Raw genomic sequence first — 14189 nt, forward strand, 5'->3', positions numbered from 1 at the left:
TCCCGCAATTTATTATGGGGAAGTGTCGACCAACGTGCGTGCCATAAAAGAACAACACGACGACATAAAACGCTCCGTAGGTCGGTGAAGAGAATCGATTGAATAGCTGGCCGAAAAAGAGAGACTGCAGCCTTGGCCGCTATATCGGCCGCCTCATTTCCACAGATACCAACGTGTCCTGGGATCCAGAGGAACGTCACCGAGACGCCCCCCAAGTGGAGCAAGTGGAGGCAGTCCTGAATCCGGTGGACCACAGGGTGGACAGGGTAGAGAGCTTGGAGACTGAGGAGAGAGCTGAGAGAATCTGAACAGATGACATACTGTATCCGCTGATGGCGACGGATGTATTGGACAGCCTGGAGAACAGCGTAAAGCTCCGCAGTATAAACCGAACACTGGTCGTGAAGCCAAAATCGATTTGGGGTGTCGCCAACAATATAGGCACTCCCTACACCAAACGATGTTTTTGTACCGTCAGTGTAAATAAATGTGACTTCCTTCATTTGTGCACACAGAGCAGAAAATGCCCGACGATAAACAAGTGAAGGGGTACCATCCTTGGGAAACTGACAAAGGTCACGGAGCAGGCAGGTCCGGGGACGGAGCCAAGGCGGTGCTGTACCCCAAGTTGTCAAGAAAGTTTTAGGAAAGCGGAAGGAAAGAGAATGGAGCAGTTGACGGAAACGGACTCCCGGTGGTAGTAGGGAGGAAGGGCGGCCTGCATACCCTAAATCCAAGGAGGCGTCGAAAAAAATGTCATGGGCCGGATTAGCAGGCATGGAAGACAAATGGCTAGCATAAAGACTCAGAAGGGCAGCTCGCCGATTGGACAGCGGAGGTTCAGCAGTCTCAGCATAAAGGCTTTCCACAGGGCCGGTGTAAAAAGCTCCAGACACTAAACGTAATCCACGGTGGTGGATAGAGTCGAGACGCCAAAGAATAGACGGTCGAGGAGAGGAGTAAACTATGCTTCCATAGTCCAATTTCGAGCGCACTAAGGCGCGATAGAGGCGGAGAAGGAGCACTCGGTCCGCTCCCCAGGAGGTATCATTCAGGACACGGAGGGTGTTAAGGGAATGCAGACAGCGAGCCGAAAGATAGGAAACGTGGGAGGACCAGCACAGTTTTCTGTCAAACATAAGACCCAAGAATTTAGCGACGTCCGAAAACGGAAGGTTGACAGGTCCTAGATGTAAGGAAGGTGGAAGAAATTCCGTACGACGCCAAAAATTAACACAAACGGTCTTACTGGGAGAAAAGCGGAAGCCTGTTTCGATGCTCCAAGAGTGGAGGCGATCGAGACAGCCTTGAAGACGTCGTTCAAGAAGGCTGGTCCGTTGAGAGCTGTAGTAGATCGCAAAATCGTCCACAAAGAGGGAACCCGAGACATCAGGAAGGAGACAATCCATAATCGTATTTATGGCAATGGCAAACAGTACAACACTCAGCACGGAGCCCTGGGGTACCCCGTTTTCTTGGGAGAAAGTACGGGAGAGAGCAGTGTTCACCCGCACTCTAAATGTGCGCTCTGCCATAAATTCGCGAAGAAAAAGGGGCAACCGACCGCGAAACCCCCAAGAGAACAGTGTGCGGAGGATGCCCGTCCTCCAACAGGTATCGTATGCTCTCTCCAATCAAAAAATATTGCTACTGTTTGGCGTGTCCAGAGAAAATTGTTCATGATTTTAGTGGAGAGAGCAACAAGATGGTCAACTGCAGAACGATGCTTTCGGAAACCGCATTGGGCAGGTGTTAAAAGACTGCGGGACTCCAGCCACCAAGCTAAACGGCAATTCACCATACGCTCCAAAACCTTACATACACTACTCGTGAGAGAAATGGGGCGATAGCTAGAGGGGATATGTTTGTCCCTTCCATGTTTCGGAACAGGAACGACGATAGCTTTCCGCCATCGTCTGGGAAAAGTACTGTCGGTCCAAATTCGATTATAAAGGCGAAGGAGGTAACGCAGACTATGGTATGATAAATGCAGCAACATTTGGATGTGGATACCATCCGGTCCTGGGGCGGAGGAGCGAGAAGAAGAGTGTATGTTGGAGTTCCCGCATGGAGAAAACAGTATTGTAGCTTTCTCGATTTTGAGAGGAGAAAGCAAGAGGTCGCATTTCCGCTGCACGTTTCTTCGGGAGAAACGCTGGCGGGTAATTTGAAGAGCTCGAAATCTCAGCAAAGTGTTGACCCAATGAGTTAAAAATTGCAACGGGGTCCACTAATGTATCATGCGCGACAGTGAGCCCAGAGACCGGGGAGAAACTAGGCGCGCCTGATAACCGTCGAATCCGACTCCAAACTTCCGAGGAGGGAGTGAAGGTGTTAAATGAGCTAGTAAAGAAGTCCCATATTGCCTTCTTGCTATCGCGGATGACGCGACGACACCGCGCACGGAACTGCTTATAGCTGATACAGTTGGCCAATGTAGGATGGTGTCTGAAAACGCGAAGAACACGTCGCCGCTCACGTATTGCGTCACGGCATGCCTCGTTCCACCAAGCAACTGGGGGGGCGCCGGGGCAATTCGGAGGTGCGAGGTATTGAACGTTCCGCAGCTGTAAGAATAACGTCTGTAATATGAGTGACCTCATCGTCGACGCTAGAAAAGTGACGGTCATCGAACGTCGCTAGAAACGAAAAAAGTGTCCAATCGGCTTGGGCAAACTTCCAGCGTCTCGGGCGCATATATGGCAGTTGTGGCTGCAATCTAAGGACACATGGAAAGTGGTCACTCGAGTGTGTATCAGCAAGGGCGAACCATTCGAAGCGCCGAGCTAGCGGAACAGTACCGACCGAAAGGTCCAAATAAGAGAAATTTGTCGTGGAGGCAGACAAAAATGTAGGGTCCCCAGTGTTGAGGCAAACAAGATCCGCTTGGTGGAAGACGTCTAGCAATAGTGAGCCACGCGGACAAGGATGTGGAGATCCCCAAAGCGGGTGGTGGGCACTGAAGTCCCCAACCAGCTAATAGGGGGGTGGAAGCTGACCAAGAAGATGAAGGAGATCAGCTCGTGCCATTGATGTGAACGATGGAAGGTGTATCCAGAAAGGGAAAGACGGGCAGCGACTGCTTGGAAGGAAGTGTTTAAGGGGATTGGGTGATAATGGAGAGTATTATGGAGAAGGATCATGAGTCCTCCATGTGCTGGAGTGCCTTCAACAGAGGGGAGATCAAATCGGACTGACTGAAAATGGGGGAAGACAAAGCGGTCGTGGGGACGCAGCTTTGTTTCCTAGAGACAGAAGATGACCGGCGAGTAGGATCGTAGGAGGATCGTCAATTCATCCCGATTGGCTCGAATGCCCCGGATATTCCAATGGATAACGGACATAGGGTGGACAGAAAATGGAAGAATGTGATCAAGGTTGCCGTCAACTCAACGACTGCTCAGAGCTTGCGACCGACAGCGTGGGACGGCACTCAGCCGAAGGCAAAAGATCCTGATCCGTAGGTTGTTCAGGAGCAGCTCCTGCCACCAGCGATCGGCCGGTTGATCGGCCGCCAGCAGTACGCCTCGGCGACACAGAAGACGGCCGAGGGCGGTTACCGCCAGGTGGTGCTGTAGATGAGACACGCCGTGGCGGAGAAGGAGAGGAACTGGGTTTCTTATTAGCCTTCTTGGAAACATGATGTTTAGATGAAGGAGGAACCGATGGTTATGAAGTTGGGGTACGTAAAAAATCTTCACGAGTATGCTCTTTTTTGGAAGTCCGGGTGTATGACTTGGGATCGAGGTTTAGCAGAACCCGATGAAGGGTGAGCCATAGATTGAGCAGGCGAAAGTGGTGAGGTTGAACGGGTGATCTTTGCGCTGGCCGATCTGACGACCGTGTCACTAAAGGTGAGATCACAAGTCTGCGTGGCCGCCTCCTTTGTTGGCCGAGGAGAGGCAAGGACAGTGCTGTATTTTCCTGTATGAGGCACAGTGGGCTTTCGACTGGCGAATAATTTTCGAGCAGCAAAGGTCGACACCTTTTCATTCACTCTGATTTCCTGAATGAGCTTTTCGTCTTTAAAAATGGGGCAATCTCGAGAGGAAGCAGCGTGGTCACTCATACAGTTGATGCAACGAGGGGCTGGAGGTGGACAAGCACCCTCAAGGGCATCCTTGCCACACGTAACGCATTTGGCCGGATTGGAACAGGACTGGCTGGTGTGATTGAACCGCTGACACCGATAGCAACGCGTAGAGTTTGGGATGTAAGGGCGAACGGAAATTATCTCATAGCCCGCTTTGATTTTCGATGGGAGTTGAACTATGTCAAATGTCAAGAAGACAGTACGGGTTGGAATGATGTTCGTGTCAACCCTTTTCATAACTCTATGAACAGCCGTTACGCCCTGGTCAGACAGGTAGTGTTGAATTTCCTCGTCGGACAATCCGCCGAGGGACCCCACGTGAGGAATTTAAAGTGCGGTGCGCTTCCACCCGGACAGGGAAGGTGTGTAGCAGTGAAGAACGCAGCAATTTTTGTGCCTGGAGGGCACTGACTGCTTCTAACAACAAGGTGCCATTTCGTAATCTGGAACAAGACTTTACAAGAACTATTACGTCGACACCTTTTTGAATAATGAAAGGGTTGACCGTGAAGAAGTCGTGACCTTCGTCAGACCGAGAAACAACAAGGAACTGTGGCAACGATGGAAGAACTGTCTGTGGCTGAGACTCAGTGAACTTACGCTTGTGAGCAGACGTAGTGGAAGATGAGGAAACCATTGCGGAAGAATCCCCCATGATTACCGGCGTCTCCCATGGCGCGCTCCTCCCTTGTGGGGGCCCTCTCTGAGGGCACTCCCGCCTTAGGTGATTGTCACACCTCAGGTCACACCTCCCGAGAAACGGACGGAGGGACCAATTGGCACTTTCGGAAGGTATCAGCTCGGGTAATCACCCCTTCCTGGGCCTGGCCGTTACCAGGGGGTACGTAGCGATACGTTACTTGATAGTAAGAAAGCATTGCATTTCGGATCATGAAAGTAATTTTAGAAACGGTGCCTGTATTCGATCCTGCTACGGAGTCAGTACTCGAGTAAATAACCTAACAGTCGATATTCTGTGACAGTTCCTTAAAAGACTAAAAACGAGTTTGTTTCACTGCCACTCAACTTATGAAATGTAACAAGCTAATGGAATTCACGCTGCCTGAACTGTCAATTTTACATAGGGCAGCGTGAAAGCAGGGATTTCTTACAGCAATATAACTCTCCGAAAATTCATTCCGCTCCAGTTACAAGTAACCAGAAAAATTACTGAAGGTCATACATGCCAGGATAACATTAAGGAATAAGGAATAAGCGGAGAAAACATATACAACGCATGGAAGATTGTAGAAAACCAAAGCTGGCACGTGAGTACCAAACTGTCGCACGACAGCTGCTGAGAACAGCTCCACAAAAGCTGGAATTTGTAGAATGGCCGAATTCACAAGCAGGGAAAGACTGAGGTGATGCAAAACGGAAGAAGGAAAAAGAAAAAAATAGGGGAAAAAAGACAAGACGAACATGAGGACGAAGAAAAAGATAAAAAGAAGACGAACAAAAATGCGACGAATACAAAGACACAGAAAAATCTAGATGAACGAAGACTTATTTTATCCACGTGCTTTCTGGCAACTACTGTTTCCAACACTGTCATCTTTCTCCCTTTCTAAGCTGCACTGGTAAAATACAATGCACATCGCAACAATGTTCCTGCTGAATAATTTTAGTGCGGACTAAGACTTCTCACGTTCACACAATGAAACTGGTAAAAATTACACGGAATCTTGTCATTGTTTTACTTAACCATGTTCACACTTTACCCTTCTTCAGTCTGTTTAATTTAGTTGTATATTTACGTCGTTTAATCTTACGATAAAACTAAAGAACTATATGATCGCCTTCCTAAAAGAAGTAGCTATATTCTGTTTATATGAAAACAGCGCGTAACCTCGACTTCTTGTTTGTATATCTCTAAATTATGTTTTTATATAAAAACTGGCTGTACCACTAATCTGTGAAAGACAGTTTGTAGTTACTTGACGATGGCCTTTAAGCCTAAAATCGATTTGGAAACAAATAGTTGCACAGCATCAAGAAACTTGTTATTGCGATGATAGTGATCATCATCGCCGTCGTCGTCTGTTAAGCACCAACAAAAATAAGTAATGCCAGAAACTATTACTTTCTTGGGGCTCAAAGTCGAATAAGGTCCACTCAGAATTTTTGACTCCCGAGTTAAAACTGCTTTCCAGAAGTAAACTTACCACTACTTTACTTTTTCTTTTGACTAATAGTAGTGAATTTTAACTTTTTTCAAGGATCATCTATGACGTATTAAAACCACACAGTTACGAGAAGTAACAAATCGACAATTTTTTATGCATGGTAATATCGCAGAATTGTTTAACCAAGTATGGAATTATTTTGAGTACAACGTGCAAGCAGACGCTACTTGTCAATCTCTTAGAGAACCATACGATCGCAAAAATTTTTTCTGCAACTTCCACTTTAAGAGTTAAACATTTGTCTGTTGCGAGTCCCATCTTTCTCTCTCTTTTCCTTAACTACTTCTCCCTTTTAGTTTGTATCTTCTGACTTTGATACGTACAGTTTTGGCTACCATTCCTGTTCATGTCTCTACAGTGTAATATTCTGCACGCTGACAACATCTCCTAAACGGCGAAAGCGGTGTTAGTGGAAGACTTTGATTACTGCTGCAGTGACAGCCGTTGGAGGCAGCAGTAACAGCAGCATCTATGGAAGAAGGCGCTGCGTCTCCAGTAGCAGATAAAGCTCTTTGCTTAGCCATGCATCAGCACCAAACTATCCATGGTGACATCACACGGAGTGTAAATACGATATGGATGAAACGCGCATTTGAAGCACAGGTAACAACAGATACTGGGGACCGTGTGACACTGAGGCCATGTCTCGTGTTCCCACTAGGGTGTTCAGAAAGTGACGCTATGTCCCTTCCTTGCGAAAGAAGGTGAATCGTCACGTTTACACGTTGCATAACTTAATCCACAAAATTTCGGGAATTCGGCCATCACCAAACTTCGCCCTTCACCTAATAATTCGACTGCAAACAGTTCAGCAATTTTCGGTATGAGAGAGCCGCGCTCCCATCCATCTTATATCTAAAAAGTATAAGGCATATTTATTCGGATAGGTACCAGTTAGGAACAGTTTAGTTACTTTCTAGGGAGTTACAGCAACCCGTTGCGAGTATAATTTTTGAAATAGAATAATTATAGAGCTACTATGCATCTGATTTACATAAACCAACTACTTAGACACAAATTTAATTTAAATTTCAATTAATATTAGCTAGGGAACACGAAACGTATTAAAGTTTTATGGGTGGATACACACTGTGGACCGTATGAAGTGTGGACTGTATGAAGTCATGTTCTGTTCAGTTGGATTGTATGCTGTATCCTTACACTGCTGTATAAAAGGCGTATCAGAACGCACAAATAAAGGACGTTGTCTCAAATTATAGTCAACAGGGAAACAGCACCGATGTCTCAGAGCCTTCCATATAATCACGTCATTCTTCAGAGCCGACGAACATGGCTATCTACAGTGTTGGCAGAAAAATAGCCCGGACTTCATGTGTAGAGAGGATAGGAGACAGATTCCTTACAAACTATAGGAATGCCATTAACTTGAACCTCTTCTCTTCAGCTTCTTGAGATCGGACACTCGCCTTCCCTTTGAATGAACTGCAAAAACTTTCGGATCTTCCATGGTCGATAGCCATTACCTTTAAATACTTTAAGTATTTAGTACTATCTGTAGAGTGTCCTTATCAGCATTCGTCTGTGCACCGTGTGGAAGTGTACAGAGGACACCACTGGTCTGCTCAATATGATGGTCGATGTCCGCTCCCACCGAAAGACACCGCATCACTGAATGCCTCCGGTTTTGTAGTGAACCAAGACATCCATGGAAGGGAGACACTTTTTTCAGCTCTATGGAAAATTGGATGCTCTTATGAATGGAGGTCGGATGGTCCAAGAATTACTGAAGTTTCTCTTCGTCATGAGATCACACTACAAAAAGTGTCATCCAGATAGCCCCAAGAGATGATGGGCTTCAAAATTAGACGGCCCAATGTCTCCTCCACCGAATCTTCCATTAAAAAACACTGCTGGGTAATTCCCAAGGCAACCATGCCCATTTGTTCATAAAAGTCCTTATTAAATAAAAAATAAGTTGGAGACTACATTCTGAATGAAGGTTACAATCTGTCAGTCGAATGGATCGCAATTAAGAATAAGAACTCTGCGGATAGAACTTTGCTGAATAAAGTCAACGATACAAGCATCTAGCAAAACCGAGCAGCTAAGCATCGGCCTTAAGCCTGCTGATAAATCTGCGTATTCGGGATGTGTTGAGAACACTTTCTACCAACAAATCTCATGTTGTTGTTGTTGTGGTCTTCAGTCCTGAGACTGGTTTGATGCAGCTCTCCATGCTACTCTATCCTGTGCAAGCTTTTTCATCTCCCAGTACCTACTGCAACCTACATCCTTCTGAATCTGCTTAGTGTATTCATCTCTTGGTCTCCCTCTACGATTTTTACCCTCCACACTGCCCTCCAATACTAAATTGGTGATCCCTTGATGCCTCAGAACATGTCCTACCAACCGATCCCTTCTTCTGGTCAAGTTGTGCCACAAACTTCTCTTCTCCCCAATCCTATTCAATACTTCCTCATTAGTTATGTGATCTACCCATCTAATCTTCAGCATTCTTCTGTAGCACCACATTTCGAAAGCTTCTATTCTCTTCTTGTCCAAACTATTTATCGTCCATGTTTCACTTCCATACATGGCTACACTCCATACGAATACTTTCAGAAATGACTTCCTGACACTTAAATCAATACTGGATGTTAACAAATTTCTCTTCTTCAGAAACGCTTTCCTTGCCATTGCCAGCCTACATTTTATATCCTCTCTACTTCGACCATCATCAGTTATTTTGCTCCCCAAATAGCAAAACTCCTTTACTACTTTAAGTGCCTCATTTCCTAATCTAATTCCCTCAGCATCACCCGACTTAATTAGACTACATTCCATTATCCTTGTTTTGCTTTTGTTGATGTTCATCTTATATCCTCCTTTCAAGACACTGTCCATTCCATTCAACTGCTCTTCCAAGTCCTTTGCTGTCTCTGACAGAATTACAATGTCATCGGCGAACCTCAAAGTTTTTATTTCTTCTCCCTGAATTTTAATACCTACTCCGAATTTTTCTTTTGTTTCCTTTACTGCTTGTTCAATATACAGATTGAACAACATCGGGGAGAGGCTACAACCCTGTCTTACTCCCTTCCCAACCACTGCTTCCCTTTCATGTTCCTCGACTCTTATAACTGCCATCTGGTTTCTCTACAAATTGTAAATAGCCTTTCGCTCCCTGTATTTTACCCTGCCACCTTTAGAATTTGAAAGAGAGTATTCCAGTCAACATTGTCAAAAGCTTTCTCTAAGTCTACAAATGCTAGAAACGTAGGTTTGCCTTTCCTTAATCTTTCTTCTAAGATAAGTCGTAAGGTCAGTATTGCCTCACGTGTTCCAGTGTTTCTACGGAATCCAAACTGATCTTCCCCGAGGTTGGCTTCTACTAGTTTTTCCATTCGTCTGTAAAGAATTCGTGTTAGTATTTTGCAGCTGTGACTTATTAAGCTGATAGTTCGGTAATTTTCACATCTGTCAACACCTGCTTTCTTTGGGATTGGAATTATTATATTCTTCTTGAAGTCTGAGGGTATTTCGCCTGTTTCATACATCTTGCTCACCAGATGGTAGAGTTTTGTCAGGACTGGCTCTCCCACGGCCGTCAGTAGTTCCAATGGTATATTGTCTACTCCGGGGGCCTTGTTTCGACTCAGGTCTTTCAGTGCTCTGTCAAACTCTTCACGCAGTATCATATCTCCCATTTCATCTTCATCTACATCCTCTTCCATTTCCATAATATTGTCCTCAAGTACATCGCCCTTGTATAGACCCTCTATATACTCCTTCCACCTTTCTGCTTTCCCTTCTTTGCTTAGAACTGGGTTTCCATCTGAGCTCTTGATATTCATACAAGTCGTTCTCTTATCTCCAAAGGTCTCTTTAATTTTCCTGTAGGCGGTATCTATCTTACCCCTAGTGAGATAGGCCTCTACATCCTTACATTTGTCCTCTAGCCATTCCTGCTTAGCCATTTTGCACTTCCTGTCGATCTCATTTTTGAGACGTTTGTATTCCTTTTTGCCTGTTTCACTTACTGCATTTTTATATTTTCTCCTATCATCAATTAAATTCAATATTTCTTCTGTTACCCAACGATTTCTACTAGCCCTCGTCTTTTTACCTACTTGATCCTCTGCTGCCTTCACTACTTCATCCCTCAAAGCTACCCATTCTTCTTCTACTGTATTTACTTCCCCCATTCCTGTCAATTGCTCCCTTATGCTCTCCCTGAATCTCTGTACAATCTCTGGTTCTTTCAGTTTATCCAGGTCCCATCTCCTTAAATTCCCACCTTTTTGCAGTTTCTTCAGTTTTAATCTACGGGTCATAACCAATAGATTGTGGTCAGAGTCCATATCTGCCCCTGGAAATGTCTTACAATTTAAAACCTGGTTCCTAAATCTCTGTCTTACCATTATATAATCTATCTGATACCTTTTAGTATCTCCAGGGTTCTTCCATGTATACAACCTTCTTTCATGATTCTTAAACCAAGTGTTAGTTATGATTATGTTGTGCTCTGTGCAAAATTCTACCAGGCGGCTTCCTCTTTCATTCCTGTCCCCCAATCCATATTCACCTACTATGTTTCCTTCTCTCCCTTTTCCTACACTCGAATTCCAGTCACCCATGACTATTAAATTTTCGTCTCCCTTCACAATCTGAATAATTTCTTTTATTTCATCATACATTTCCTCAATTTCTTCGTCATCTGCAGAGCTAGTTGGCATATAAACTTGTACTACTGTAGTAGGTGTGGGCTTCGTATCTATCTTGGCCACAATAATGCGTTCACTATGCTGTTTGTAGTAGCTTACCCGCATTCCTATTTTCCTATTCATTATTAAACCTACTCCTGCATGCCCCCTATTTGATTTTGTGTTTATAACCCTGTAGTCACCTGACCAGAAGTCTTGTTCCTCCTGCCACCGAACTTCACTAATTCCCACTATATCTAACTTCAACCTATCCATTTCCCTTTTTAAATTTTCTAACCTACCTGCCCGATTAAGGGATCTGACATTCCACGCTCCGATCCGTAGAACGCCAGTTTTCTTTCTCCTGATAACGACATCCTCTTGAGTAGTCCCCGCCCGGAGATCCGAATGGGGGACTATTTTACCTCCGGAATATTTTACCCAAGAGGACGCCATCATCATGTAATTATACAGTAAAGCTGCATGCCCTCGGGAAAAATTACGGCTGTAGTTTCCCCTTGCTTTCAGCCGTTCGCAGTACCAGCACAGCAAGGCCGTTTTGGTTATTGTTACAAGGCCAGATCAGTCAATCATCCAGACTGTTGCCCTTGCAACTACTGAAAAGGCTGCTGCCCCTCTTCAGGAACCACACGTTTGTCTGGCCTCTCAACAGATACCCCTCCGTTGTGGTTGCACCTACGGTACGGCTATCTGTATCGCTGAGGCACGCAAGCCTCCCCACCAACGGCAAGGTCCATGGTTCATGAGCGAGGCTAAATTCTTAGTCAAATAATATTCAGCAAACTCAATATCACTTATAGATAGCAGAGGTACGTCCTCCTTGTGGACCTTAGGAAGCCCATGTGATCTCGGCAGATCTGCGCCTTAGGCTTTACCCTTTTTCGAACCACTAAGTTTCTTAAGATTCTTATTGACTCTTAGTCTGTGGAAATGTCTAAAATGTGCTACATCTTAGAATTTTACCGCTAACTTAATCTTAACACAGCAGCGTTACTTTTATCGGCAGGAGGAAAAACCGATTCCACATCCGCGGGCAATTTTCAAAGTGCTGTCCTCTCTGCATCGTTAGTATTACTTCATTATGATTGACACTTTACAATTACTCAACAAGTTTCGTAACTTATTTCGTCAACAAACAACGAAAAAGCACTGCATAACTTGTCCCACTGATGACAGTTTGTATCGGCACAGTTTTTGGAGTGGGCGCTAAGTTTACTGCCACATACCACATATCATCGCCGAACTATTTACCCATAAAATTAGTAACAAAATGTCGGGTAACTATTAGTTGAGAGGAAGTCACAATACGGTCAAACACTCCCTTTCACCCAAAAGGATGGGAGGGAACAAAAAGGAAGATCTGTGGTGAGGGGGGGGGGGGGGGGGGAGGAAGAGGAAAAACAAAATGGGTGGGCCAAAAAGGATGGGCGGGTGGGGAAAGAGATGCCGCTTACCATGATGGTAGGCGGTGGCGGTGGTGAATGCAGCGGGTGTTTTAACTCTACGAACGTCAACTTTGAGCAACTGACGTGCGTGAAATTACAATACCGGCTCCATTCACCGCTACCGCCAACCTTTGTGGTATGAGGATCTGAGGATGGTCAAAAACTTACAGAAACTGGTTATCACAAAATAAATGTTTTTGCAATCGAGACTATTTTCGTCAATTTTTTAAATACAAAAAGTACGTTTGGCTGTGCATTGTCACATACGTCAATCTTCATCGCATTCTTGGAAGGCACAATGAACAGTGAACGTTCAGTCCGGAACCGCGCGACTGCTACGGTCGCAGGTTCGAATCCTGCCTCGGACATGAATGTATGGAATGTTCTTAGGTTAGTTAGGTTTAAGTAGTTCTAAGTTCTAGGGGACTGATGACCTCAGATGTTAAGTCCCATAGTGCTCAGAGCCATCTGAACCATTTGAACAGTGACCGCTACATTCAGTGAAACAATTTTGTACATAAATCATAAACCCAGAATATTATCTCCTGTGACACAAAGTTACCGTTCGCTGCAGCAGTCTGTAAATATTGCAACTAAAGACCAGCTATCGCAGATGCCTACGAGGTCGGATGGTGCTCCTTGTGTCAGCGCTTCCATGAACTAGTGTTTTGGAAGGGTTGTGGGTTGTGCCCCCACCCGTCTCTTAATAGATGCCCGCTTGCAATTTTCGTTGTGAGAATATCTTAAAATTGCTGTTTAACAAACTCACTCTCATACAATGGCACTGAATTGTGTGTTGCTGCACTAGCTAAACGGACATTAAACATGAGACTCCTTTAATGGAGGCCATTTAATTTCTGCAATTTACTAGCTGCGTCCAGATCTCACGAAGCCCTGATTTCGAAGAGCTACAGCATACTACTTGGCGTCTACTCTAAAAAGTCAGTCCTGTGGAAGTGTTTCTCTCTACGTTCCCGTTTTCGAAATAAAATCTAGGTCAAGGTCATTGAATCGTTAGAACACTTGAAAATAAGGAAATTTTATTTGTACGCCCTAGGCCCGTCATCTCATCTTTTTTTAGTGATCTACGAGAGAATGAATGCCATCATTTATCAAATTTTTTCGCGAGAAAGGAACAAAGTTATCAGTTTACGTGCTTACGTGCCTACGATGTCTGACGACACGTCTTTGACTCCTGGTGCTGATCGCGCGCGCGCGCGCGTGTGTGTGTGTGTGTGTGTGTGTGTGTGTGTGTGTGTGTGTGTGTGTGTGTGTTGGGGGGGGGGGAGGGATTGGGGCATTTCTCCACTTTTTAACGCACGATATTAATCTTCTCTCGAGAATGTAACGAACTAAAAACAAGTTTTACAATGTAACATTTGCAAAATCTCTCTCTCATAATAAAATGTTTTTGCAAAGTTGCGAGACTTGTCAAGTTGATTAATCGGATTTCTGCCGGTTATTCGCGTCTTTTCTGCACGATATTTCGATATACCGGCAGAAACTCTATTAATCAACATGACAACGCCTCGCCGGAAAAGCTTGAAGAATTACATATGCGGCACTAGATCGAAAAATTCATGTTTTGAGACTGCTTTTTGGACAAAAGTGGCGTAACTATGTACCACTGCAAGTTTCAGAACGGACAAGGCCAGCTGACGTTCTCGGTGAAAACTTATGCCGTATGAGATGGCACACTCTTATTTCATCAAGTTGTATAACTGTCACATCTCGAAACATCGAGAACCCTATATCAACGAAGTGCTGCCACGAAGATCCA

General features: G+C 44.9%; 1 protein-coding gene across 9 annotated transcripts in view; it reads right to left on the minus strand.

Annotated features, from left to right (window-relative positions):
* LOC124798714 overlaps window positions 1-14189 on the minus strand; it is a 495837-nt gene that overhangs the window by 398441 nt on the left and 83207 nt on the right. The gene's annotated exons all lie outside the window — the stretch shown is intronic.

This window comes from Schistocerca piceifrons, chromosome 5 (assembly GCF_021461385.2).
Source record: "Schistocerca piceifrons isolate TAMUIC-IGC-003096 chromosome 5, iqSchPice1.1, whole genome shotgun sequence".
Lineage (NCBI taxonomy): Eukaryota > Metazoa > Arthropoda > Insecta > Orthoptera > Acrididae > Schistocerca > Schistocerca piceifrons.